Here is a 25969-nt window from a genome sequence, read left to right as displayed (position 1 = left end):
CATCCCCAGTCATTTTGATTTTCTCTGGGTTGGAGAGAGCTAGCAGGGGACCCCACTTTGAAAGAAAGTCTTAATAATAATCTTTTTCCATTTCTTCTGCCTTTGCCTCAGAAACAAAGGATTATTTTACATATTTTACACGATTTTCTTGGTAGCATAACTGAGGCTGACATGGAAATTAAGATATTTTGAAAAGTAGCTGGTGCTGCTATTCCAGATCTCTGACTGGCTTATAATGCTCTGGGGCAGCAAACCCAAGACTGTAGGGGTCTGTGGAGGGGAGATTTTTATGAGAGCAAATCTCAGGCATGTTCCATCAAGGGGAACATGAGCTCTTTCAGAGTTTTAATGAAAAAGGCTATATCATCCCTATCCCTACCTCAATTAAATATGTAGAAATTACTACTTGTATGGAAACCTCTAAAATTTTTAGCATTCATAGAAGCTTCTGTGAGCTTCCCTGTCACCAACTCTGCCAGGGCTTGTGGCTTCCTTTACTTGCCTGCAGCTTTCTTACTTCAAAATGTTCCTAAAAGGCCCAGTCTCCTCTGGGAGGCAAAATATCAACCATTGCAGGGCAACCTTGTGTGGCTGATGCCAGTGAGGGGGGGCTGCTGTCAGCCTGACATTGGGCTCTTCTTTTGATGTGCCTGTGCTGATTATCTGAATACAAAGTCCTGTATGTCCAGGCACATTCACCATCCTATAAATGTTGGATAATTGTTAAGTACCCTGTCATGTACAGTACTGTCCCATTGATTTTGAGAATGCTCAAAAGCAGTTGAGCAAAAAGTAACAGTGGGATATTTTAGAATTCTCTCTACAAACACCATTCAAATATTTGCACATTGTCCAACTATTTGTAGCAACACTGTGCTGGGTTTAACAAGATGAAAGTTTTATGCACTAATTCATTGACAGCTTCCACAAATTTTCCTTTCCTCAACCTATGGCATGCAATGCTTTCAGGGTTTTGAGAGTTTCATACAGGAATGTGTTTTATTTCTCACTATTTTAATGAACCATCACTAAGAAGTCAAGACAACATGAGCTTGTATCTTGTCTAAGCATTGCTTGAGTGTGTTGCTTAATCAATAGTATCCTTACATAAATAGCACCAGTGTCACCCATTTCTCTACTCTGTTTTGGTTTGTGTTTCCTTCTGCTCCCTCATCAGCCAGGAATCACCTCTTGACACTTGTCAGCATTTTGGAGCAGGCCCCTTTTGGTCTCTGACAGAATAGTGCAGTGAAAGTCTACATGTGCTCAGAGAGAAAAGAGAAAGTCTTTTTTGCTTTGAAACCTGCCAAAATTTCCAAGAAAATTCTTTTGTCAAGGAGAGGTTCACATCTTATTTCAAAGCAGGCAGCTTGGTTTCAAGACAGTGTTTGAAGTGCCCTGGCTGAGTGACTGCAGGGTCCTTGACAGGGATGTGGGAATGGCTCTGCATCAGGGCACCGCAGAGCTTTGCCCTGGACTTGTCTCCAGGAAAGGCAGGTCTGCCCTTCTGGGTCTTTTGGTAGGAGGTTGCTGCCTTCATGCTGCTATCAAAGAGATTCTCATGCCTGCTTTGCACAGAACATAGGCTAAAATATCTTCTAAGAAAGTCCAGTTTTTACAGAGAAATCAGGAGCAGGGGGCCTCTGAAGAGTTGACACGATTTCCTTCTTTGAAGCACAGTAATATTTAAATTAAAGGGAAAATTCTTTGTCCATAAGGAGACTGCAATGATTTTAAACAATGATTTGTTAGTGGGAAGTAGAAAGAACCAGAAGCTGAGGAGACGGTCTGTCTCTCAAATCTGCAAACTAATTTTTTATTTGTTTACCAGAATGCAAATACAATAGGAAGGCTCAGAAAATCCAGATTTGGTTTTATTATGCCTCACTCAAGAAATACATTTACTCCATTTGGAGCATAATTCATTTGTGGCCTTTTAGTTTGTTTTAATTTTGATGTATTTATTGAGGTATGCAGGTGTTCAACAAGCTTAAGTGGGGAGTTTCACAGGAAAAGAGCACTTATGCAATAACCCACATTCAGGCACATTTGAGCTCTTCAACACCACAGACCAATCCATAATGTTACAGAAGATCACATGTCCAAGGAATGACCAACATTACCTTTGACCTGTGACTTCTCTGCTTCTTTGGATTTTGTGTCCCAAAATTCTCTGAATACTTGGTTCTTTGCATGCTGTTGTTGCTCTCCCGAGTTGTTTAACTTGTTGCTGTCTCTTTCTTGACAGATCTCAAGACCAGCATATTTTCATATAAAACATTACAGTACAAACAGAAAACAACTCAGAAATACTGAAATGCTGCCCCAAAAATCTGCAGGGATTTAGGAAGCAAATAGACAGACATGGAGCTCCAATGAGCCCCAGCCATATGAGCTGTGACATGTGAAAGACAACTGAAGGGAACTTGGGAAGAAACATTAAAAATACACAGAGAAATTATGAGGATGTCTGGGATGATAAGAGCTGCTTGGAAGGGCAATAAAAAGGAGATCTATTATAATGAAAGATGGGAGAGAGAAGCAGTTTGCCCATTGCTGCTGGCACTGCTGAGCCATGCAAGACGAGCGGGGCCTCGTCCCAGCCCGTGTGACACTCAGGCACCCGCCACCTTCACAAGGTGACAACCAAGGGTGGAGCTCAGGGCAGGAGTTTATGTAACCCAGGATCACACAGCACCCAAGGGGACTTTTCAAACCCAAGGGGACCTTGGCACCTGTCTCCAGTGTCTAGGAGAAACATTCCCCTAAGTGGATGATTGCACTTGACATGATGGAGGTGTGACAGCTTCATGTGTGAAACAGCACCAGCTCGGCTGCATCTTTGAAAGGCTGATACAACGGGGGCAGCTTGGGATGTATCTGAGAAGAAAAGGAGAAAAGATAAAGGTGTTATTAAGGCACTTCAGTATTTTACACATAACAAATATCTTAGAAGGTTCCTGCTCTTACATATTTTCAGGAAATGTTTTCAGAAGAAGGAGAGATTAAAGATGACAGCAGGTGAAAAGCTCTTTTCTAGCACTAATTTAGCAGTGTAGTGAGCCTCCTGGAGCTCAGATGTGCTAAGATGTGCAGGAGAGGGATTTAGCTCATGAAAACCGTGCGTTTAAGCAGAGAGCAGTTTCAGAGAGATGTCTGGAGCCGTGAGCAGTCTGGCATTGGGCAGGACCCAGGCTGCGCCCTCCCTGTCCCCGCAGTGTCGCACGCTGGGAGTGTCGCTGTCCCCGCAGTGTCACACGCTGCCAGCGCAGCTGTGCCGCGTCCTGCGCTCCTCCTGCCCGCCCCTGCAGGCTGCTCTGGGGCAGACAGCCCAGCCCTGCACAATGAACAGCGAGCCAGAGTGGGCTGGGGGCGTTTCTCACGGAACAGGCGGAGAAGAGGGCAGGAGGAAGCGCAGCTTGAGGCGAGCCGCGCCTCTGCCTCTCGCGGCTGCCCTGACAGACTTGGTGCCAGCAATCCTCCTCCCGCTTCCCATGGCCGGCAGCAGGTCTGGGTGACAGGAGAGGGGCAGACAGCCACTAGTGAGCTGGGGCTCTTCTGGGAGGTGCCAGACGCTGCTCAAGTCCCAAAAACCGAATGTACGGGCAGGAGTGGAGCAAAGCAAGAGCGGGCAGGAGATGGTCTGGGAGAGCAAAGGCTCCTTGAATAAGGGGTGCTGGTGGCTGAGGGCTTTGCTGGCCTTTGTATGGTGGGTGCTGGTGCTGAGGGGAGGGGGAATGTCTGTGGTGGTGGGGAGTGGAACCTCGGTGTCCCAGAGGTGTCAGGGACATCCCTGCAGCAGGGGGACGATCAGCTGAGGTCATGATGCTCAACATCAGGCAGCAGCAATACCCGAGGACACTCTGGGGTCAAAAGTCTTTGTGTGGAGAGGTGTAGGATCCGTGAACGTGCTTTATCCACTGCAGACATCAACTGGGGCATGACCCCAGACTCCAGGCCCGGTGCTCCCCTCACCTGCTTGGGGAGCTGAGTCCTCAGGCTCCCACCCTCGTGAAGCAGAATTGGGCTAAGGGCTTTTTTCCTTGCATGAGCTGTTTCTAAAGCCTGGAAACCAAACTGTAATGTGGTGATGCTGGAGCACTGTGCTGCTGAGGGAGCCCACAAGCAGCACAGGGCACAGAAATGGGAACTTTCTGCATCATCCCAGAGGCCACAGAGGCACCCACAGGCTGTGATGGTGCTGGTGACTCCTGTCATGTTGGTGAGTAGCCTTCATCAGATGTTCATGATGAATAAAGTGCCAGTGCTTTATGAAAACCACTCCTAATTTATTTTGGTCGTTTTTTCTTATACCTCTCTGCTTTTTCCCCTCAAAGTGCATTTTTCTATGTTTCATATTCTTAAAATTTACGATGGTGGGATAGCTGCTATTTATGAACAGAGAGTGCTGCTGATTTAGTTTTAAAAATTCACCATCAGTTTCATGACATTTTAAGAATTCTGCAGTTACATCAGGTGATTAAAATGTGCAGGGCTCCTCTCAGACTTGCTCTGTGCTCTCTTTTCCCACAACCTGTGAAAGAGCCAAGACAATCCTCAGGGTCTATGAAAAGATTATGCAGCCTCTTCACAAGTCTGCAGGTGAAAATGAGCCCAATCCACCTGAAAGCCTGACAGGATGGTCACCCTCATTTGCCAGCAGAGATAGCCAGCATTAGCAGCATTTCAGAAACCCAGAGCACAGCAGATGCCTCGCAATCTTCAGGAAAAGACAAAATGTCTTCCAGAGGCTGATTTTCACTGCCCAGCTCTGTCCGAGCTTGCATCTTCCTGGGAGAAAGAATTTGGTGCCTGAAGGGGATGGGCGCCAGACGAGAGCTCTGGTGATGCTCTCAGGTTTGCACAGTCTGCACCTCCCTGCTGGCAGCTGCCACATCCCCAAAAGCAGCAAATCTGGCTGCTTATTATCTCTGCCTTAATCACCCTGGGACATGAGTGGCATTACTGATATCCATGCACCCAGATGGCTCCCAGCCTGTCCCTGGCTCCCTGCTGGAGCTGCTTTCTCAGACCAACTGGCTGCACTGGGCATTATCTCAGAGACACAAGAGAACCAGAAAGCACACCAGACACTGTCCAGAACTAAATAAATGCCCAGGCTGTGAGGTGCTGGAGTCCAGGCAAGACCTGCCCTTCCTGGCAATAAAGTTTGGGTGAGACTTCAAATACAATAATTACTAAAAAATGGGGATTTTTATTCCAGACACACATTTTGCATGTGATTGAGACTCTCTACAACCTGACTCATGTTTTATTTCTTTATCTGAAAGAGGCATGAGGGAGGAAGGTGTGTGAGAGTTTGGAGTGTGTCACAGGGGCTGGGCACTGGGACGCTGCTCCATGTCCCTGCCCTGAGCTCAGCAGGCAGCCTGTCTCCAGGGGAGGTTCCCATCTGATGGACCACACATCTTTGTCAATCCAAGGCAATGCAGAGAGTCTCACAGAGGGCAAAGCTGAGCAGATGGGGGATCTTACATCACCTGAATTTCAGGAGAAATGTAAGGTTATCTGTCTTAAAACACACAAACTTCATTCTCTTCAGTGTTCTACCCAGCCCTTGTGAGCAAGGGGTGCTTGGCAGCACCCTGGGTTCAAATGGAAATCTCTTTATTCTCACAGTTAGTTTTGTGTTATTTTTGGCCCTAGCTTCTGTGTAAATGTACAGTTTGCAAGCTATTTTATCAGTAGATGTTTTCATTTTGCAATAACTACTCATGTAGCAATTTTCAAACCACTTGTAAAAATTGTGAAGCACAGCTTTTACTCCAAAGATGTGACCCACCCATTCCGGCTTTTTATTAAGTTGTTCTTTTGCTGAATTATGAAGTCTTCCAGCTTCCACAAATCTCTTTCCATTTACTTTATGTGTTTCAAGACTTCCTAGTTACAGTGACATTATCTCATATTTCAAGTTCTGCTCACACAGCTATTAGGATTGCCATTAACATCTGGACCACCTTTATGTTGCTGTGGTGGTTTCCTGGCTCCTGCTGCCTTGCTTTGGAAACAGCAAGCCTGCATATAACAGGGTATTTTCCTTACTGACAGATGACAGCTCCCCTCTCTTTCTCTTTGCTTCAGATCAACTTGTTCACTGGTTTCAATTTTGCTGCTAATTTTCTTATGAGTTCTTACAATAATGGAGGTCCCCATTATGATGGTGTTTTTTGCCACTGCTGAGGATAAGGACACAAATTCTGCCCTGCAGGTAAAGCTCATCCTCCTTCATTTTTGTCAGGGCTGTGCCTGCTGCTGCCTGAGGCCAGAGGAGTGGGAATAGTTGTCTCTAAAGTCCCTTCAAACCCAAACAATTCTAAGAGTCTGTGATCTACCCAAAGCAGAAGCAAGTGCCCCACATTCAAACATGCTTCACCTCATTTTCTTTAGGTGGAAAATGTAAAAATCTTTGTATGGGTATAAGGAGGAAGAAGAAGCCAGCATTGCAGAAGATATTAACATGGCTGAAAATTAGCACCTAATTCAAAAATTGCAGGGTTTTTGAGTGATCTTTAGTTTTAAAATATATTTGGGAAAGAGGGACCATCAGTTTTCAAAAGGGCCATAATTTCCATCCTAAGAAACATGTACATTGGCAAAATATCCAGAAAACACGGGAAAATATGCAATACAACAAAACCCTTCATGTTTTCTAAAATATTTACATTTAGCTACTACACTTCTGTAAATGACTCACACTTAGATTTCCTTTTGTATAACCTATGCACAGCACATATTACAAATATTAGAGACTTTAGATGAACGATCTTTGTGCTTTTCTCTCCAGAGATGACCCCTCTCTGACCTGGACATTCAATAGAACAAGTTGATGGGAGGGTGCTCCTGGCCAGAGGGGAGCAGCAGCTGCCTGGGGCAGAGCCCAGCAGAGCTGCTGATGGTCTCAGGGGTGTGGGCAGCTGAGCTCAGCCCTGTCAGAGCCAGCACAGTGGGGATACTTCAGCAGATCTCAGGAATATGTTACATAGTTCCAGGAGCTGTCTAGCCCCATGCACAGCCCGCAAAATCACAAGCACTCAGCTCCCAAACTTTGTTAAAAACTTTCTCAAAACCTGTCTGCAGCATCGTGCCATTAGATGTAATTAACGAGTGTGCTGTGCACAGGGGTAACTGCTCAGATCAAAGCTGCAGCTATTTATTTTTTCTGTTGCAAACAGCAGCATCTGCAGGGCTCCTTCAGTGACTCCATCTTTATTCAATAGGCAGAGTCTTGGCTGCCACTATTTGATAAATTAAGGGCAAGTTGGGCCGAGGGGTCCGTGTGTATCTCCAAACATTCAAACAACTATAATGGTAGGAGGGTTGATAATTATTACAGAAACACTGTACATTAACTGGCAGAACATTAATGGCAAAGAACAAAATAAAAGCTTATATCCCCTCTGGCTAAGAAGGTAAAGTGTATTTTTAATTATGACACACCTTACATTTGTTATTATCTATTATTATATTGTTTATCTCCTTTAAAGTATCATTTAGATACCTCTGCTGTGGTCCGAATTCAGCTGTGCTCTGGAGAGGTTATATTTTAAGTCCCTGACATTCAGGATATTTCCTGCTGTCTTGGTTCTGTCAAGGCAGAAGTGAAGCTAATTGGGAAAAGGTCCACATGAGTGTAGGGATGACAGTGAAATGCAAATGTGAAGATTCCAGGTATACATTACTACACAACATCCTCCCTAATATCATCTCAAGTGCTTGCAGAAGGTGTCCCCATGAGGTCCCTGGGGTGTTCTGGGCAGCAGGGTTCTCCCCACGGGCAGTGGGCAGAGTTGGGTGCATTCCTGTCCTGGAGCTTTGTCTCTTGTGATGCCCACACACAACAGTGGGTGCATGGAACAGCCTGAATAAGGACTGGACAAAAACTGGGTCTCCCCATGCATTGTGCACACACCTCTGTCACCCCAAAAACAGGCAGATGGGAACAGAGCAGCCCCTCCCATGCTGACTGTAAGTGGGGGACTTCTGTGCTCTGCCTGTGCAGCAGCCCCGAGGAAAAGCATCCCTGTCCCTGTCCCTGTCCCTGTCCCTACTGGGCCCTCCCCTCTGCCTGTCAGCAGCTTTTGCCTGTGAGTGCCTTTCTGCCTGCTGGACCCTCATCAGCATGTGTCACCATAATTAACAAACGTGATTAAGATGTGCAGAAGTGCTGGTGTGGCACCTTGTCACTATGGCAGCATTTTCTTTTCTCACTTGGTGTTATGAGCTAATAATTAAAGCTTTAATTTTTTAGCAGCTTCATGTAATTTAGGGCAAATTTTTCATAGTGTTCCCAGATGTTCTCTTTGTCCTCGTGGTACCTAGTCCAGGCTGCTGCCACACCAATCAGTCGTGATTTTGTTAATTACTGCATCTTAAAATGAAAATTAGGTTTAAAATTATATTGCATAGAAACAAACTTGTGTTCAACATACTTTTCAGGCTAATAGGAATGGACGAAAGAGAAACCTGCCCTCCTCATTTCTGGTTTTACAAGGGTTTTGTAAGTTGTTTTCATAGAAACATAGAACAGCCGAGGGCACCTTCGTGGATTATCTGGCCCAGCTTTTATTCTTTAATACCCATCATAAACCAAAGAGCTCCCAATCTTTCATGGTATTTTACTTTTCAGACAGTACGTGGACATAGGAATAAGAATTGGTTTAAATAATTATTTACAGAAATAAATAGTATTAGTTTTCTACATGGATGCATAGCTGTAAATTAAGCTCACGAGAAGAATTGATGAGAGTTTTGGGGCTCTCATTTAAGACATGACTTTAGGGTGAGTGAAGGGAAGTGAATAAGACAAACTGGGTAGCTAGGGGATCCAGAATGCTGGTTCACCTGAACTTAAAAACACAGTGGTTATTACACTGGGCCACAGAACAATGAGTATCTTACTGCCAGCAAAGAAGTCAGTTGATTCAGGTGCAGCATAATATTTCAGCCTAATTTATTTACAGGTGAGTACAGTCATGGACAAATATTAGAGTATTAGAAGGCCAAAATGAATTAGCTAAGGAAGCCTTCCAAGATCCAGAAATCAACTTTTGCTGCAGCAATAACAATTTTTAAAGAAAAAAAGCCAGTAGCCCCCATGGCCCAAGGGGCTGCTGTGGATCAGTCACTTAGCATGAGCCAGCACTTTGTCTTTTTGTCAGATATGAGTCTGCTCTTCCCTCAGGTTGCACCCCTGACAAAGGGGTTTATTATCTGCTGCAGTCTGATTAAAACAGATGACAGAGCACTGCACAGGACCTTGTGGACTTTAATTCAAATTTAATTATGGATCTTCCCAGAGTAGAGTCTGGTGGCAAATATTGCCACAGGTCTCTTTTGTGGCAGATGTTTGCAATCAAGCACCTCAACCAGCCCCTCATCAGCCAGGTCTGCACACTGCAACCACATTTTTGTGCTACTCCATCAGCTCACCCAGCTTCAGCCTTCATCTCCAGGTGCCCTGGTCTAGAATAGTTTACTTGCAAATAAGCCCAGGTTGCCCATGAGGTATTTGGTAGCTTCATGTATAGAGAATGAGGGGAAAAGGTCCCCTTTCTTCTGCAAGTGCACTCTTTTGAAAACCCAGGCTGGGCTGAAATGCTCATCCTTTTCCCAGTTTTGAACAGCAATGTCAACATCTGGCTCATTTTCTGGGAGATGTTGCCCAGTGTGGATTAGTGAGAGTCTCCATTTATTATCATGATGTCAGTAATGTACCTCATCCATGCTCTCTGCTAACAGCTCCAGCAATTATCCCAGCATCAGCTGCTTGCTTGGGATAAGGGGAGGATTGTGGGAGTGCAAACCCTTGGGACCTTGGTGACACCTGAGGGATCCAGAGCCTGGGGGGAGGAGAGAGATTCTTCATCAGCAAAGGTAATTGTGGCCCTTTTACATGAAAAATAATTTTAATATTAGCACATACCCTGAAATCTCATGGAAAATCCACTATAAGCTCAGCTGCAACTGCAGTGTGGAATTAGCTAATAAAGTATAGGAGGCTCATTTTGCTTTGGTTACTTTTTACCCCCATGTTCACATTTCTGGCTTACTTTGCCATTAAGAACAATTTAGATGATTCCTCATGGCCATGATGATGCTGGACCCCATCAAGGGGTTTGTTCCTCACTGCTGCTCTTCCACCACTGCTAACTAAGTCTCCCACACTCAGGAAAGGCAAGTAGACAAAAAGAAAACATACTGAACAGGTTATATTTTAACTGTATGTTATACTCTGCAGCTTAGCTGTGTACCCAGCACTTTTAATACACTGCATTTTAGACAAAACCAAACTGGCCTAACCTTCACTCCCATTTGTCAGGATTCCAAATCTTTAGGGTGTGAAAGTGATGACTGGATCAGGTGAAGGTTCCAGAGGTGGGTGGCTCTGAGGCCAGGAGCTGGTGCCTGCAAAACCATGATGTCACCAGGTTTGGGACACCAACACTCCTCTCTCCAGTGACCAGTGACTGCAATCTTTGGCAAGCTTTTGAGCTGCTGTCAGAACCACCTTGCACAAGGGAAGAGAGAAAATCCAGTCTTGGTCTGGATCTGGTAGCACTGCCCAACCCAGCTCTGTGGCAGCACCATGACTGAGGACTCAACCTCACATAAAATTTTTACAATCCAACTAAACCCTCACCCCACTCAATTTTGTATAGAAACCACAGAGTGCTTCAACTTGGCCTTCACAGCTTTCCTCCCCTCCCCAGCAGGGCACAGAGCCAAAAAGCAAAAGATAGGTCAGATCTATCATGGCCAGAGGGATTTTCCCAGATGTGGTGAGTTTTGCAAGGGAAATTGGGACTGGGAGAGAAAATAAGACAGGAAGGACTCTGAAGGCTGCAGAAGCAGGCTCATCATGCAGGCTGGCTCTGGCACAGACCTCACTGGGTGGTGGCAGCTGCTGCACTGTGCCCATTAAAAGGCACTGCCTAATTCTTGGTCTACAGCTTTTCTTACAGACTCTTAGGCCTTTGTTCTCAGCTAGAATTGTTCTAAGTACTGTGCTTTGCAGGGGCTTTTTATGAAGCTGCTTCAGTAACCTAGTTTGAGTTTAAAATAACCTTATTAGTAACACCTTAATTATAAGTAGCTTTCCTACATATGATTTGACTTCAAGGCATTGCTTCAGCTTTAGGTAATCCTCACAATGGTTGTTTTAGGCAGGTGCTGACTGCAGTATTTTGAGACAATTCTGTTAAAAATGGAGATGATGCAACAAAAATTTGTTGATTCTTAGGCCTGGCACCTGCTCAGTCTTTACTGGCATGAGGAACATTCTCTGCACTTCAGTCCATCAGAATCTCTTTTGGGATTTAAATCTGGGGGAGCTTATCTTTCCAAATTGATGTTCAGATATTGACATCCTCCCCCAGCAGTGAGCCGGCTTTCCTCCCTGCCAGAATTTCATTTGAATTCCCTGGAGGCAAAACTCAGATAAGGAATAATAAGCTTTGTGATTCATTGCTCTTGTGCGTGGAGGGGAAAACACCAGTGCAGAGGGCCCAGCACCACAGAACTGTAGCTACACCAGCAATTGCAGGGGACTAACAGGACCTGGCCCAGGTCCTGTGCTTCCCACTGTGGGAAGCACACACTTATTTTCACCCATTTGCTCTTCAATGCCTTTGTGATGGCCTTTACTAACAAAAAAACCTTATTGCATCTCTGAGTACTTCTCAGGAAAGCTGGTGCAACACAGGAGCTGATGGTATTTGCTGCAAATGCAGAAGCATTTGGGATTTTCCTACCTTTTGCTTGATCAATTCTCATCCGTTTTAATTCTTCTAATTGCCTCCTGGAACTTTGCCACCAGATACTGTGGGAGTTGGACCTCAGTGTGACTCACCCCATGCTTATAGGGAGGGAAATGAGTGGACAAAGTGATTCCCATTGATGAAAGACAGGCAGTTTTCTCCATCTCCTGGCATTTTCCAAGCTTTTATCCAAATGGAAATATTCTTGGCTTGTTAAACTGAAAGTAGAAATCAGCTCAGGGCCAGTGAGTTAATATGTTTTTGCTAAAATAATACTTATTAAAACACCTTTGCATGGAGAAGACTAAGGTAATAAATTACGTGGACCTAAAGGATGAATGTTTTTTCAAAATTAAAATCAAAGTTGTGCTTTGCTCAAACACAGTACTGCAGTGTCTACAGACCCATCTTGTCATTATTTTTGTTAGAAAAGCTTTTTATTGCAGGCTCCAGTTTTGCTGAATCACTTGAAGAAAATCCCAGGATGATTTAGCTTGTCTCTGTCCCCACTGAGTTTAACAAGAGATAAAATGAGTGGACAAACAGGGAGGAGACTCATGAGGGCACCTTGCCAGGGCCTCTGGAACCCCCTCTCACTTCCAAAAGCAACTGTTCCACCCCATCACAACTCCTATGAATTGAAAAATTACCCCAAAAGTAGAGGACCTCCTAATGCTTTGCTTGAAGACATCATCCCTTCAGCATTCACACTCATGGAAGCTGGCACTGCCCCTCATGCACCCCAGCCCTTGGCATGGCAGAGCCCCTCCAATTCTCAGTGCCTGGAGGGAGGCAAGGCTGTGCCTGCCAGAAGGTGACCCCCTCCCAGAGAGGAGCTGCATTTTGCAGGCAGGTCCTGCTCTGTACCTACAGAAAGGCTTGTGCTGAATGCGTCACAGCGCTTAAAAACAGAATATGGCACCATGACTCATTCCATATAAACCTGTTAGTCCTAAACACAAAGCCATGCTTAAAATTGTTTGCTGGGAAGTTTATTTCGCATCTCACAGAGCTGAGGAAATGTCACAGCACTGCATAACCTACTGTTTTGTGCAGTAAGTTTTTCTTCGTTTTGCTCTGCTGGTAAATTAAAATGGAAAATACCTGCAGGAGATCCAGCAATTTTAATTGTACCATGGAGTGTTGAGTGCATTGGAAGGCTGACCTCTGAGACTTCCAGTAATATCAATGAACTGACCCTCTCTGAAAGCCCTATTAGCTCTGCATTCTAATTCTTGAGTGGTTTGAGTGGTTTCTGCAAAATGAAGATTACAGCCCCCCATATGGCTTAAGGCAGATCCTTTTTTTGCAGCCAAACATCTCAAAGGCTGTTTACAAAGGTGGGTTAACACTGAGGTTTTCTGGGAAATTGAGAAGTCATGGAGTGAAGGCAAGATGTGTGAAGCCAGACTGTTCTCCCTGATCAGAAAAAGTTGCAGTTGTTTGCTTAAAAAGGAAGAGGGAGGGGACAGCCCCTCACCTTGGAAGGCTCACCCACAGCTTCTACACAAATGAGAAGGCATCCATCTCCCCCACCACCACCCTGGGTGGCACCTGGGAATCCCTGGGAAATGTAACCAAGGGGGTCCATGAAGACTTTTTACCAGAGTGTAATGACAGGACAAAGGGAAATGCATTAAACTGAAAAAAAAGTAGGTTTAGACTGGCCATTAGGAAAAGTCTTTCCTGCGAGCCTGGTGAGACACTGTAACAGGGTGTCCAGAGAACCTGTGGCTGGCCCATCCCTGGGAGTGTTGAAGTCCAGATGGATTGGGTTTGAAGCAACCTGAACTAGTGGAAGGTGTGCCTAGCCATAGCAGGGGGGTTTGAACTAGATGACTTTCATATCTCTTCCAGCCCAAACCACTTTACAATTCTGTGATTGTATGACAGTTCTGGTTTTAGGATAAGAAACTTGCACACCCTTGCAGGAAGGGACCTATAATTTCCTCTACATGAGAGACATGAGGATTTTCTGCTCCAAACAAAGGGGTTATGGAAAGAAAAAGGCAAAGCAGATTTGCCACCCTCTCAGATCCCAACATGGACATTCTGGGAAGGAATGTGCCCTTGCTCTCTGTCTCATCTTGCACAGTGAAAGCCAAGGTCCTGATGCTCTGACTCTCCAGGTGCAACAAGGAGAGGTATTGGAGGGACATTCCCATCATGCATCTTCTGGCAGCATCACCCAGGAACCTGATGTCCCACCAAAAGCTGCAGAGCTGATGCTCGAGGCAGAAAACCCAGAGAGCCTCTATTGGGAGAGAAATTGCTATTAGACATGCATAGAGAAAAAACATTAATTTAAACAGAAAATGAAATTAAACAGAAATTTAGAAATGCGGGAGATGGCTGGCTGTCTCACCAGGAAATTACTGTCCCTTAATGCAGTTAAGCAGCCAGACCCCAGGGCAGCTGGGCAGATTGCCCAGAGCACAGAAGATTTGTAAAGATGGATGCTCTGGATGAGTCTGAGCACTGGAAGGGGCAACCTGAGCAGGCACATTTGGACAGGTGATTGCTGAGCGCTCAGAGGTGGCAGACACCTCCACAGCATCAGAGCAGTCTCCTTCTGCTCATTTGCAGCCTGGTGGGAGGGGGCTGATGCTCAGCAGCAGCAGCAGAGTCCTGCCCAGCTCAGGGGCCCTGAGTGCTCTCTGTGCTACACAGCTGCCACCTCCCTGCAGTGCTGCTCAGGCCTGGATGGGCCTGGGGCTGTCTCTGAGGACAGGCTTCAGACACAAGCTCAGGATGGGTCCCCCTCTGCAAACATCTCTGCAGTGACCACCCTCGCCTTCTTTGCCCCTGCCAGTTTGCTCCAGTTGGCACTTTTGGGGCCCTGACCTGGTGTTCATCCTGTGTGCTTTTCCCTGTGCCATCTCTCCAGGGAAAAGGCTCTAAATTGGCTTCTCCCAGCCCAAGGAGCTGTCCTAAGGGAACACTTTGCACCAGCACTTTTACAGGTTCACATTCCTCCTCATGGGCAGCAGGCACCATCTAACCCAAGCCTCACACCGACCCTCTGTGCAGGTGTCTGCATCATCCTCCAGCTCTCCAGCAGTTTCAGCTTTGAAATCTCCCAATGGAGTGAAGCTACTGAGAGAGAAGAACTCCCCTCACTCCCCTTGTAAGGCTGAAAATGTTGAAAGCACTGGAGAGAGGGCACAAAAAAGCCTCTGAATGGAAATGTCCATAAAGAGAAAGAAATGAATAAAAAAAAAAAAGGATTTAGCTTTGTTCATCATAATTTGCAGCACAGTCTAAGCTCTGAACATCTCCAAGGACAAATTAGTATTAGTGACAACTCTCAGGAGCAGGGAATAAAGTGTGTAATTGAAAGCAGTGTCATCTTCTGCACAGTTAAAGAACAGAGCAGTTAACTCAGATGGTAAAAAAATGTCAGCTCAAATATCTTGTCCTTTTCATCTGTAGGTTGTTTAATGCTTATTTCCTATAAGAAACAGCAGACAATTGTGAAAAAGTCTTCCAAGACTTTTCCAAGTTTTCTATAATGTTAGAATATATCTCACCAGTTTCCAGCTATGTTCATATTTATGCTATCAATCCCTCTTAAATTCCAGTTTTAACACAAATTTCAGAAGCTGAAATTAATTAGACATTTGTGTAGATGATATCTTAGGTTTTCGTGCTGAAGATCTGAGAACTTTAATATCACACACTGTAGCATGAGAAATAGCAGAAACATAATAATGCAACTGCATAGTAAACATAATGGAAAGGAGCAGAGAACATTGAATCCTTAACACAGCTCCTCTGGAAGTGTTACAGACTGCCTTAAAAATGTGGGTAGGGAGGTGAGCATTTGGCAGCTTCTTTATATGAGTTAAAGCAAAAGATGGTAAATTATGCATTTCAAGACCCAGAGAAATCAATGAAAACATCTTCCTAAGAACCTTTAATTGTCACAATTTCCTGTTTCCTGTCTTTTGCCTGTTCTCACAAGATATATCTTTATGCCAGCCTTATCTTTGGTGGAAATTTGGGTTTATCATACATTTGCAGAGTTCATTGTGGCAGGCAATTAGTGAAAGAGCTTGGGCAGAGGCCATCAATATTGCACTGCTTGATTAAAAAAACCATCAGGAGCTGGTAGTGAGCTATCCTGCTATTGGCTGGGGTTATTTAGTGCATTCCTCTGCAAAACTGTACATGTCCTCCTTTATCACAGAGTAAGATCCCTGTGAGCAGAAACTTGGGGCATGGTTTAAAAAGTGAATATGAAACTATGTGAGAGCAGGGCACTTTTCCAAGAGATAAGCCTTAGATGCTGCTGGCTCCCTGGATTTGGTTCAACAGAGCTAATTCCTTCAGGTCTTTACAGAAATCAACGAGATAATTTCAGAAGTATTATTTGACCAACTATTTACTCTAATTAAAATATTTTTTAAAGATCAACAAGCTCTTCAGGTCATATTGCACTTGCAGCAGTGAGGGCATCAATTTGTAAACCTGTGTGATCACTATTTGTAGGGAGAGTGGCTCTGCCTTTTCCTTTTCAGAGTCAATGTCTTTGTTAAATTTTCTTGATTTATTTATTTTGTACGGCAAATTTTCTCCCTCTATCTCTGCTGCTGTTTATTAATTCCAGATTAATGGGGTGTTTCTCCATGCTGCCCATCCTGGTGACAAAATCTTTTTCTTCCCTATTGCAATAAGGTTTCTCTCTACCAGCCTATGATTTGCTTGTGTTGTGTGTGTATCATGATGAAGAGCATCATAAATTAACACAGCCCTGACCAGATTCAATTCAGAGGAAAGGCCCCAAAAGGCCACCTTAAGAGTAGAGGCTGGCTCTGATTCTTGTAAGATATTTTGTGTTTTCATTTAGCTTGGCTTCTGCAACTGAGCCAGTGAGCATGGCAATCTCAGGGGACACTGGTCAGGTTCTCAGCTCTGAAGAATATTCTAAGGTTTGTTTTCATTCTAAATGGAAAAATACCCAGATAGAAAGCAACCTAAATTTTTTCCTGTAAACATAGTTTTTTTGGTTTTATTACATTTGAGAACACAGGAGCACTTCTTTTCATTAGTACAGGATCATGTTGTTGTGATACAGAATTACATTTTCTTTCAACAACATGAAGAAAGCCATAGTCTTGTATTTATCCTATTATTGCAGCTAATATTCTACTATACCAAGGTCTCAGTGAAACAGCTCTGAACTATTATGAAATAAAGCATTTTGACACAACTGAAAAAAAAATAGAAATCAGAATTATTCACTTCAAATTTCAGACCTTCATCTGAAGCAACTCTCCCTTAAAACAGCATTTCTAATCAGAAACCAGCTACTCACGAATTATTTATTAGCCTAAAAAGACAACCTTTTTTGGCAAATACAGCTTAGAGGAAGGGAGCCACATTCCCAAACTCTTTCTTCTACTATATCTGCTGTGAAGAAAACCTGCCCTAAGCTGAGGATGTGGATAAGTGGTGGCTGATGCTCAGGAGCTGCAGGTCCACACTGCAAAAATATCCCATGTGGCTCCAGCTCTGAAAGGAGAGAATGGTTTGGAAATTAATAATGAGGTCCAATTGAATTGAAAAGATTATCTTTACCTTTGGAAAGGTTAACATCCCAGCTCAGCCGATGACCTTCAAGATCCATGGTGGGAAGTCCAAAAGCTCCAAGGATCATTAGATAAATTCTCTTTCCCAGCTGCAGAAAAATCACCACAGTTAACACAGTTTAGTAGTTAAATTTACTTTAATGTATTTCACACAGCCCTGTTTATACTTTAAGGACACTTTGTTTCTGTCTATCAGAATACATATTGATTATTTCAGTCACAGCGTGCTGCGGAGGCGCTTGCAGGATTATTTACAGCAAAGCCCAGGTGTCCTGGAGGATGCTTTGTACTGCTGCACCTGAGAGACTGAATTTTATAATAGTTAATAAAACCAAGACAAACATGGAAAATGGCATGCAAACAGCCAGTAGCCAGTCCATGCTAAAGGTTTATTTTCTAAGCATTCATGTAAGGGATTCATGCAATATTTCAAGGTCCCAGAGAAGGACAAGGGGTCACTCCCTGCCTTTGAACCCCCAAAAGTGATGCAGCAGTGTGACTGCATGGGCCTTAAGAGGCAGTGACTTTGAAGCTGTAATTTGGGGCAGTGCTTTCACATGCCATGCTTGCTCACTGATATTAATTATTAACTTTAGCTTCAAACGGGAGATTTTGAACTGAAACATGGTAAAAAATTCAAGGATTTTTAACCCAAACATCTGTTTAAAGTAGAATTAATAATTTTAGAAATTAGTAAGTAAATTTAGCTGAAATCTTATGCAACTTCTTAATGCAAAAAATACATGCACTCCAACAAAAAAAGTCATTTACTCTTATCCTCCTTTTTTCCCAGTCAAATTCTTTAAATGTTTAGAAAGACCAGTATGATTAATAACGAAGGGAAAAGATGATGATGTTTTATCTGATAAATGAAGTTTATAGTCCACTTATCCATGGATATCACACCTCAGAAAAAACCTCGTTGAACTGTGTGCAACTCAAATATCCGTGTGGACTTACATTGGAAATTGCCACGGCAGAATTCCTATTGAAATCCCCAATACTAATAGGGATTTAAAATAATTCCTTTGCAATGTGCAGAAGATGGCGATTCATGCCCATAATCAGCATAGAAGATCAGCTTTCTGGAGGGTGTAAAAATATCTGAGTGGGGACAACCCACAGAAGCTACTTTGCTAAATGAAAATGGAATTTAAAAAAAGAAATATTCTGAAGGATCCTGCCTATAAAAATAAATCCCATGTAGGAAGCGGCAATGACAGAAAAATCAAAATTGTCACAGATGACTCTTCCGCACTGTCAACACTAAAAAGCACTTGGAAAAAGGAACCCTCAGTTCAGCTCCCAAATCTTCTCTGGAAATAGCAACCAGTCAATTTTAATAACTGCACTGATTGCATGGGAGAAAGCAAAAGCAAGAACTTTTCCCAAAGCTGTTGTTTTAGGTTCATTTCCAAGCCCAAAGGGTTCAGCATCAGTAACAGACTTTATACTTCCATCAGCATGCAGGTCAGACCCTCAGAGGTGCTGCTTCTGCCAAGCCACCTGTTCCTAGGGACAAACCAGGAACTAGGGGTGAGGATAACCATTGTGCTGTGCCCCAAGCAGGACTGAGCCCTGCACATCCTGTCTGAGCTGGAAAATGGAACCCTACGGGAGCAGACAGTTTTCATTGATGGGTGTTGTTAGTAAAAATATTAGGAGAATTTGATCCCCCAAATTAGCACTCCTTGTTTTTTTTACTGGATGGTTTTTTTGGGTTTTTGGGGTTTTTTTGTGGGGGATTAATAATTTTGTACAAATTCCCTGATGCTGCCTGGCTCATTCCCTTGTACAAAACACCATTGGTTGTCAGGTTGTCACAGGGGCTTGGGCCTCTTTCTCAAAGACAGCCTCACAAATATAATGCCAAATATTTTTAGAGTTTCCCTTGCTATTACCCTTGTTTACACCACACCACAGAATGTTACAGCCCCAAGCAGGAGGAGCCCATACATCCCCTTCTCTCCCACCCACGGAAAGCACTGCTCTGTGGCACTGCCTGGAATGCAGCACCAAGCTGCAAAACCATTCTTCAAGTATTCTTCAAGATCAAGTATTTCTGAGAAAATTCCCTTCTCAGACCACTGCAGATGAAAAGGAGGGAAAAAGGATGAGAGATTTGGATAACCTCAGAGGGGTTGGTGCTGGCTTTCTCACAGCCATCACTGTGAGAAATGATGAGAATGTTCCCGTGCTAGTTTCGATCATGCAAATTTCTGCTGGTTCTGGGGATGAACTACTCACATGATTGAGAGCATGGGAAAGGTTTGAAAATAAATCCCCTTGTATATATGCTTTTAACACTTAAAAAACATCCCCAGAGCTTTATCTAGAGCAAGCCATCATGTAACAATCACAAGGTAATAGCCACTCTGCTCTTCAGTTCTGCATCCTTAAGCCTGCGTGACCAGCCATGTCCAGAGTTCAGCAACATGCACCAGGCCTCAGGACAGCAAAGCTTCTGAGAACATCAGCTCTGATTCTTAAATCTTATCTTATCATCAGTGGGACATAGGCAGCTGCTTAAGCACTTCATGGGAATAGACTTCAGCAGAAATTTAAATGCTCTGCTCCAGCAAGACATAAAGTATTTCTGAAGCAAATCAATGAATTTTTCCTTTCTTTATGCACATGCTCTAAAGACCTGAGGGTACTTTCCTAGTCTAAGTAAGTTCCTATTCTAAGTAAATTCCTGTTTGTTCCACACTCAGCTCCTGCCAGGTATTTTCCATGTCTCTTGTACTAAGAGGAATAACAAGCTCAGTTTTAGCATTTTTAACCAAATTATTCTGGCAGGCATAATGGAACACATGCTGCTTAGGACACATGGAGAAATAGGTACATAGGGCCCATTAAAATACCACTTTGCCACAGTGAGTCTAATAAAATAATACAAGTGGAGAAATTAGAATCATTAATCTGTCTCTAGGTCAAGACTTTCATCATTCTGAAAAGGAAGATCTCTGAATTATGAAGCTTTCAGGTGTGCACCCAGGTAATAATAAATCTGCTTTCCCCCATCTATTTTTAAGCTCAACTGTTTGTTGGGTATACAACAGGCACCACTGCAGAAGAGGCTTTGTCAGCATTACCATTATTAAATCCTGTTCTCAGAGTTTTATATCTTGCCTGTGAATATTTACTCTAGGCTCAGAGTTGATATTTAAAGTGTCACCTAAGAGGAGATTAATCCTTGAACAGTATTTTTGAATGTGTAGAGTTAGGGGTTTTGAAAGATGCATAGAAATAAAGGGAACTGGAAATTGACAGGTTGCAATGCTTTTCCTAGTAACAAATATTTTCTGCCCCCTGGGGAACCATCTAGTTTTGTTTTAATGTAAGACATAGACTTTGTGGGGGCTCATCAAGGGCTTGGCTGAAACCTGCTTGTTCACTTCAGATGAGCCTATGTTGGGTAGAAACTGTCTGGATGTGACAGGTTTGCACAAGGCATCACTCCACATGAGCAGTAGTTCAAACTTCCTGCCCAATAAAGGCTGTGCAGAAATGCTCCATGCAGCTCTATGGGATTGGATGGCTCCAGCACAGACTGCCCAGCCCTGTCTTGGCAGAATGGAGAGCAATTAACATTTCTGATGTATGCAGAAAGGTCCTTCAAGCATCCAGTTGATCCTGCATGCTCTAAAATGAGTGTTAATTTTTCCCACTAGTAAACCCTGGATGGTCACACACAGCTCCTGCTTTCACAGATGATTTATACACTGGTGTCCTCACACCAAGGAGAATGTTTCTCTTTAAACTGTGCAGCTTCATGAGAGACTGATGCTGATGCAGCACCTCAGAGAGACACTGCCACACTGCTCCTGGTGACTGCAGGAAAACCAAGGGTTCACCCCTCCCTGGCTCACTTGTACCTCCATCTTTCACCGTCCTCATGACACAGCCTGGACTCTCACAACACACTTGCTGGATATATCTGCTTTCTAACATCACCTTCCTGCCCCAAATGCTTCTCTAATTGTTTTTCTTGATGTGAATTTAAATCCACCCTTTAGCAGTTCTTTATGAGGAGCTCTCATGCCTCCCACAGTAGTGTATTCATTTTGTGTTTTGCACTTGCTCAGGAATGATCTAATTCAGCCAAGGCCAGTCTAAATCACAAACTAATTTTTTCTCTAGTGGGCATTTAACTTCAAAAAAAAAGCAGAATGATTGTAAAGCTGTTTAGAGCCAAGTGTCTGGCAGACGTGGCATTTGTCACAAGGGAGACAAGGGCCATCAATCCAACTAAATTGCTGTGTCTATACAAAATTCTTGGCCATAATCAGGCATTGGAAAAAAACAGAAAACAAGCACAAATTTGAAGCTTCACACCCTCAGCCTTTCAGGAGCAAAAATAGGAAATTTCTTGTTGTGCCTTTCCCTCTGCCACTTTGGGATGTGTGCTCTTGGCAGAGGTGAACATCTGCCACCCACCCATGGTGCATACAGGGAGGAGCATTACCCCTGGCCAGCCACCTGCAAGGGAGTGAGGAGGGACACCAGAACCAATCAGGGAGGGTGTCACTTGGTACCACTGCAGCAGCCACAAGGGTCAGGAGTCCATTTGCAAAATTGTGGCACAATACCCCAGAAAGAGTTCCTCTCTAGAGATCAGGAGGCAGGACTGTGGAGCTGGTCCAGGTTTCCTGAGCTGCAGCCATGAAAAGCTCCCCAACTGGGTGTCTTACAGGTCCTAGGAAATGAGCAGCTCTGCCTTCCTCTTTCAAGTGATGGTTACTTGTAAGACATGTTGGTCCAAAAGGCAAACTGTTTCCAGCCAAAACAAATGCAGTGCTGCTTCCCTGCTGCCTGCCCTGATGGGAGCTCAGGAAAACTTCTCTGTGATAGTGAGAATGGAGGGCTCATCTCAGTCCACCAGAACTAGGGTGCAGAGATCATGCAGTGATTATGAGGGCTATTGTGTGTTTAAATCCCTCTGATAGGAAAAAAAAAAAAAAAATCCTTCCTCCCCAAACAGTGCTATAAGGACTCTGACTAAATCCCACCATTTCACATCTGCCCAACATCTCCCTCTCCTGTGCTGGACTCTGTGAATGGACCAGCTCATGGCAGAGGTTTTTGTGCAAAATGCCTCTGGGCAAGGGAATATGCAGCAGGGGCATGCAGGCTCCCTTCAGCCAAAATGTCCATGCCAGATACAGTCAGATACTTTAGTAAAGACATTTTATTAGAAGGTTTCCTTATACACCTTGCAGTAAGCCTGTGCTAGATTCATACTTTGCAAGAGCAATTAACTGGCTCTGTCCATATTTGCTGGCCAGGCTGCTCCCAGGGGGACAGGGCACTTCTGCTGCTGATGTAGAGTAGCTGCAGAGTCCTGTGGAAGGCTGCTCTGATGAGTTGTTCTCCAAATTATGTTTTATAAATGGCTCGTGGAGTATGGTTCCTGATGGCTTTTTCCTTCTGTTCCCTTGCCTTGCTGAATAACAGTATGTAATTTCATTTTAGTCAGGCTTACTCTGCTTCTACACATTTGCTTTCTCTTTTTTCAATGTCTGAAGTAGTCAGGGAGATTAGATTAGGGTTACTTTGAACATTATTCAGAGAATTCCAGCTGTGTCCAGCCTTCTGCTTTTGTTTTATGTCTCATCCCCATCCTCTCCTTCAAACTGCCAATCTGATTTTTAATTGATATCAATAGTTTCTTTATGCCTACTTTGTAAATCACACTCCCTTTGTGGAACACTGTTTCATGCTTCCCTGCAATCATGATGGATGATGTCCTCTATCCTACACTTCTCCAGTAATGCCCTGATGTACTCAGAGAAGTCAAACCCATTTGTCAGACAGAAGCTTTCCTGGGTGAATGCAGCAGTCACTCAGGAAGTCTTGGTTATACCTGCTCCAAGCTTGGAGGGCATCTCTCCTGCTGCAGATTAGCTCTGTTTTGGGTGGCTGATATGCATCATTTCATTGAGCTCCATTTTTCAGATGGTGGAAAAACAAATAAGGTGAGGTACTTGAAAGGACAGAGTTCTTTGAAAAGAAAACAAGGACAAACACCCAGGTGCCATATGTTGCTTTTACTATTCCCAGCAGAGACCAATTACCATTCTACTCAACAAACTGTCCTTCTCATCTAGAGGATTTGTACACGAACATCTCACCAGCACTAGTGACAATGTGTTCTCCAGAAAGTGTGCAACACAGGAGAGATGAGCTATTGAGTGTGCAAAGGACATTTGCTGGACAAGACCCTGGCAGCACTCTGTGCTGGCCCTCAGGCCCAGGAGATCCTGATGTCAAGGAATCCTACTGGCCACCAGCAGACAAATGGTTAAAAGCATCTCCAAGATGACAAACAGCAGAGCTGGAAAACCTCAAAAGCCCTGAAATCTGTAGGCTTGCATACTCTGGCTTCTCATATGGCTGGTTGGGTTACACTCTGAGTGATGATGCATTTCCTTGTAGAAATCACTGTAGACATTAGAAGTGCCATCTGTGTCCTCGTGTGACAGCTGTCCCTTGACAGAGCCTTTCCCACCTGTACTTCCTCAAAGAACTCATGTCACTTACATGGTCATTGCCCCCTGGAAAAAATTACCCTAACTGTTCTGAAAGTTTGAACAGAAATTTGGTCTTGCCATGTTTTTCTTCTCCTTTTCCCTCACAGAAGAAGCAGATTTGTCCTGCTAGCAGTTATCATAATTTAGTTTCAGTATATTTCATACCCTGAAGTACATTAAAAAACAACTTCCAGTTACCCATCTGGCAGGCCCACTTTCATTTCATCAGCAGGTTGGTTTAAATGATCAGGTAAATGAGGTCAGAGAAAGCCAAAGCAGTGCATTCAGTACCTTCTTTCCCTGCTATCTCTCCCAGGAAGGCAGCTGAACACCCACAGCTCAGACCCTGCTGCCTGCTGGCTGAGCCCTGATATTCTGCCTTTCCCATATGCTTCACAGACACTCAAGGTGGGCACAAATTAATGTGTGGAACAGTAGCTTCACATGACTTCTGGGAGCAGTTAGTTTGGGAACAGAAGTGCATTTTATTGACAGATAACAAATTGAATTTTAATGGAAAACAAATGGTGAGAACTGTCTCTGCCACAGCAGTCTCACAAACAGAGTTTTGACCTTCTAAATAAATGCTGGTTGATTCTCTGCATTAGACCAGCAAATCACCAAGGAGCAACTGTTTTATAGCCAATTCCCATGGAGCACCCTGTCCCTTATCTGGATGGATGTCACACTCCTCTGATGGACAGGGAATCTTTGGATAAGCTCATATATTGCTTTAGCTCTCGTCAAGTGACCAAAAAAATAAGAGCAATTAAATGAAGAGGTCTAGTGGAAATTTTAATCTTCTCTGTTTTAAGTGATGATAGATGGTAGTGAAGGATATGTGGGAGAGAAGATCCCTGTGCTATTGCAGGACCAACCAACAAGACCAAACATGTTTCAGCTTTTCACTTTCTGCAGTGAAAGTGTTTCAACTTTTCATCCTTCTATGTCCAATTGATTTTCTGTCCTGTGGTATCTGTCTCTCTTATTTACAGCACAAGGAAAAGCAGTATTAAGCAACAGTTTCAATATATGTGTCCAGTGCCATACTGAGCCTGCTTTTCAAAAGCCCTTGTTGGCTCAGGGGTTTGTGGGGGTGTTTACTGAAATAATTTGCAAGGTTTTAAAATTGAGCATTTAATGCTATGTAGAAAGTTAGATACTTCCTCCTTGCCAAAAGTACCCCACTTTCACAAATTTGCTAAAGCTTACAAAATATCTTTTAAGTCAGCAACTTTTAGCATACAAAGGGGTACTGTCTCACCATTTGATCAAAGTCCTGAATGGATATTTTGGTGCCATCCCAGTTACTGTGATCACATTCTAGTGACCTTGTGAAAATCAAATGCACTGGTCCACATTTCATCCAAGAAAAATCCCAGCTGGTGATTCTCTGATGGCCAAGTAACAATTGAGGAGGGCCGTGTAAGGAGGGCACTGCAGATACTGCTGTGTGAGAAGGACTGAGCAAAACAAGGCACTGAAATAAACTACCTAGTCTGACACAAAATTGGTGGCAAAGCTGATTCGTTAGAGGAGATCTGCACAGGAACATTCAATAAATTAAAATTAATTCAGAATTTGAAATGTAGACCGTCTATTTCCAAATTGACATGAAAAGATTACCATCACTGTGCATAAAGGCAACACATTCCTGCTCCCATGCAGAAACCTCAATGGCAGAAATGGCTCAAATTCCCAGAAAAGCAAAGATGAGAAAAAAAATTTGACGAACTGAAGACAACAATGTGAAGTGCCAGATGAAGTGTTCAACAGAACTGCAATATGCAAGAGAAAACGTGCTACATGAGGCATTAGACCACTTAAAAACAATCAGATGAAAGGTTTTGAAATTTCCAGGGCTGGGTTTGGGGGTAGGTTTGCTCATTGAGCCTGTGAGGCTGCACATCACCTTAACAATGGAGTTTGTTAGGCAGAAATGTCAGAGACTTGCTGGGCAGAACTAAGATGTGCATAACTTAGCAATGATCTTACACAAAGATTTTCACTTCAGTGATTCACCAAAAACCCTCTAGACAGCTACAAAATATGAAACTTTAAACAATCT

This window comes from Haemorhous mexicanus, chromosome 11 (assembly GCF_027477595.1).
Source record: "Haemorhous mexicanus isolate bHaeMex1 chromosome 11, bHaeMex1.pri, whole genome shotgun sequence".
Classification (NCBI taxonomy): domain Eukaryota; kingdom Metazoa; phylum Chordata; class Aves; order Passeriformes; family Fringillidae; genus Haemorhous; species Haemorhous mexicanus.
The sequence above is the reverse complement of the archived record's forward strand: the minus strand, read 5'-3'. Positions refer to the sequence as shown.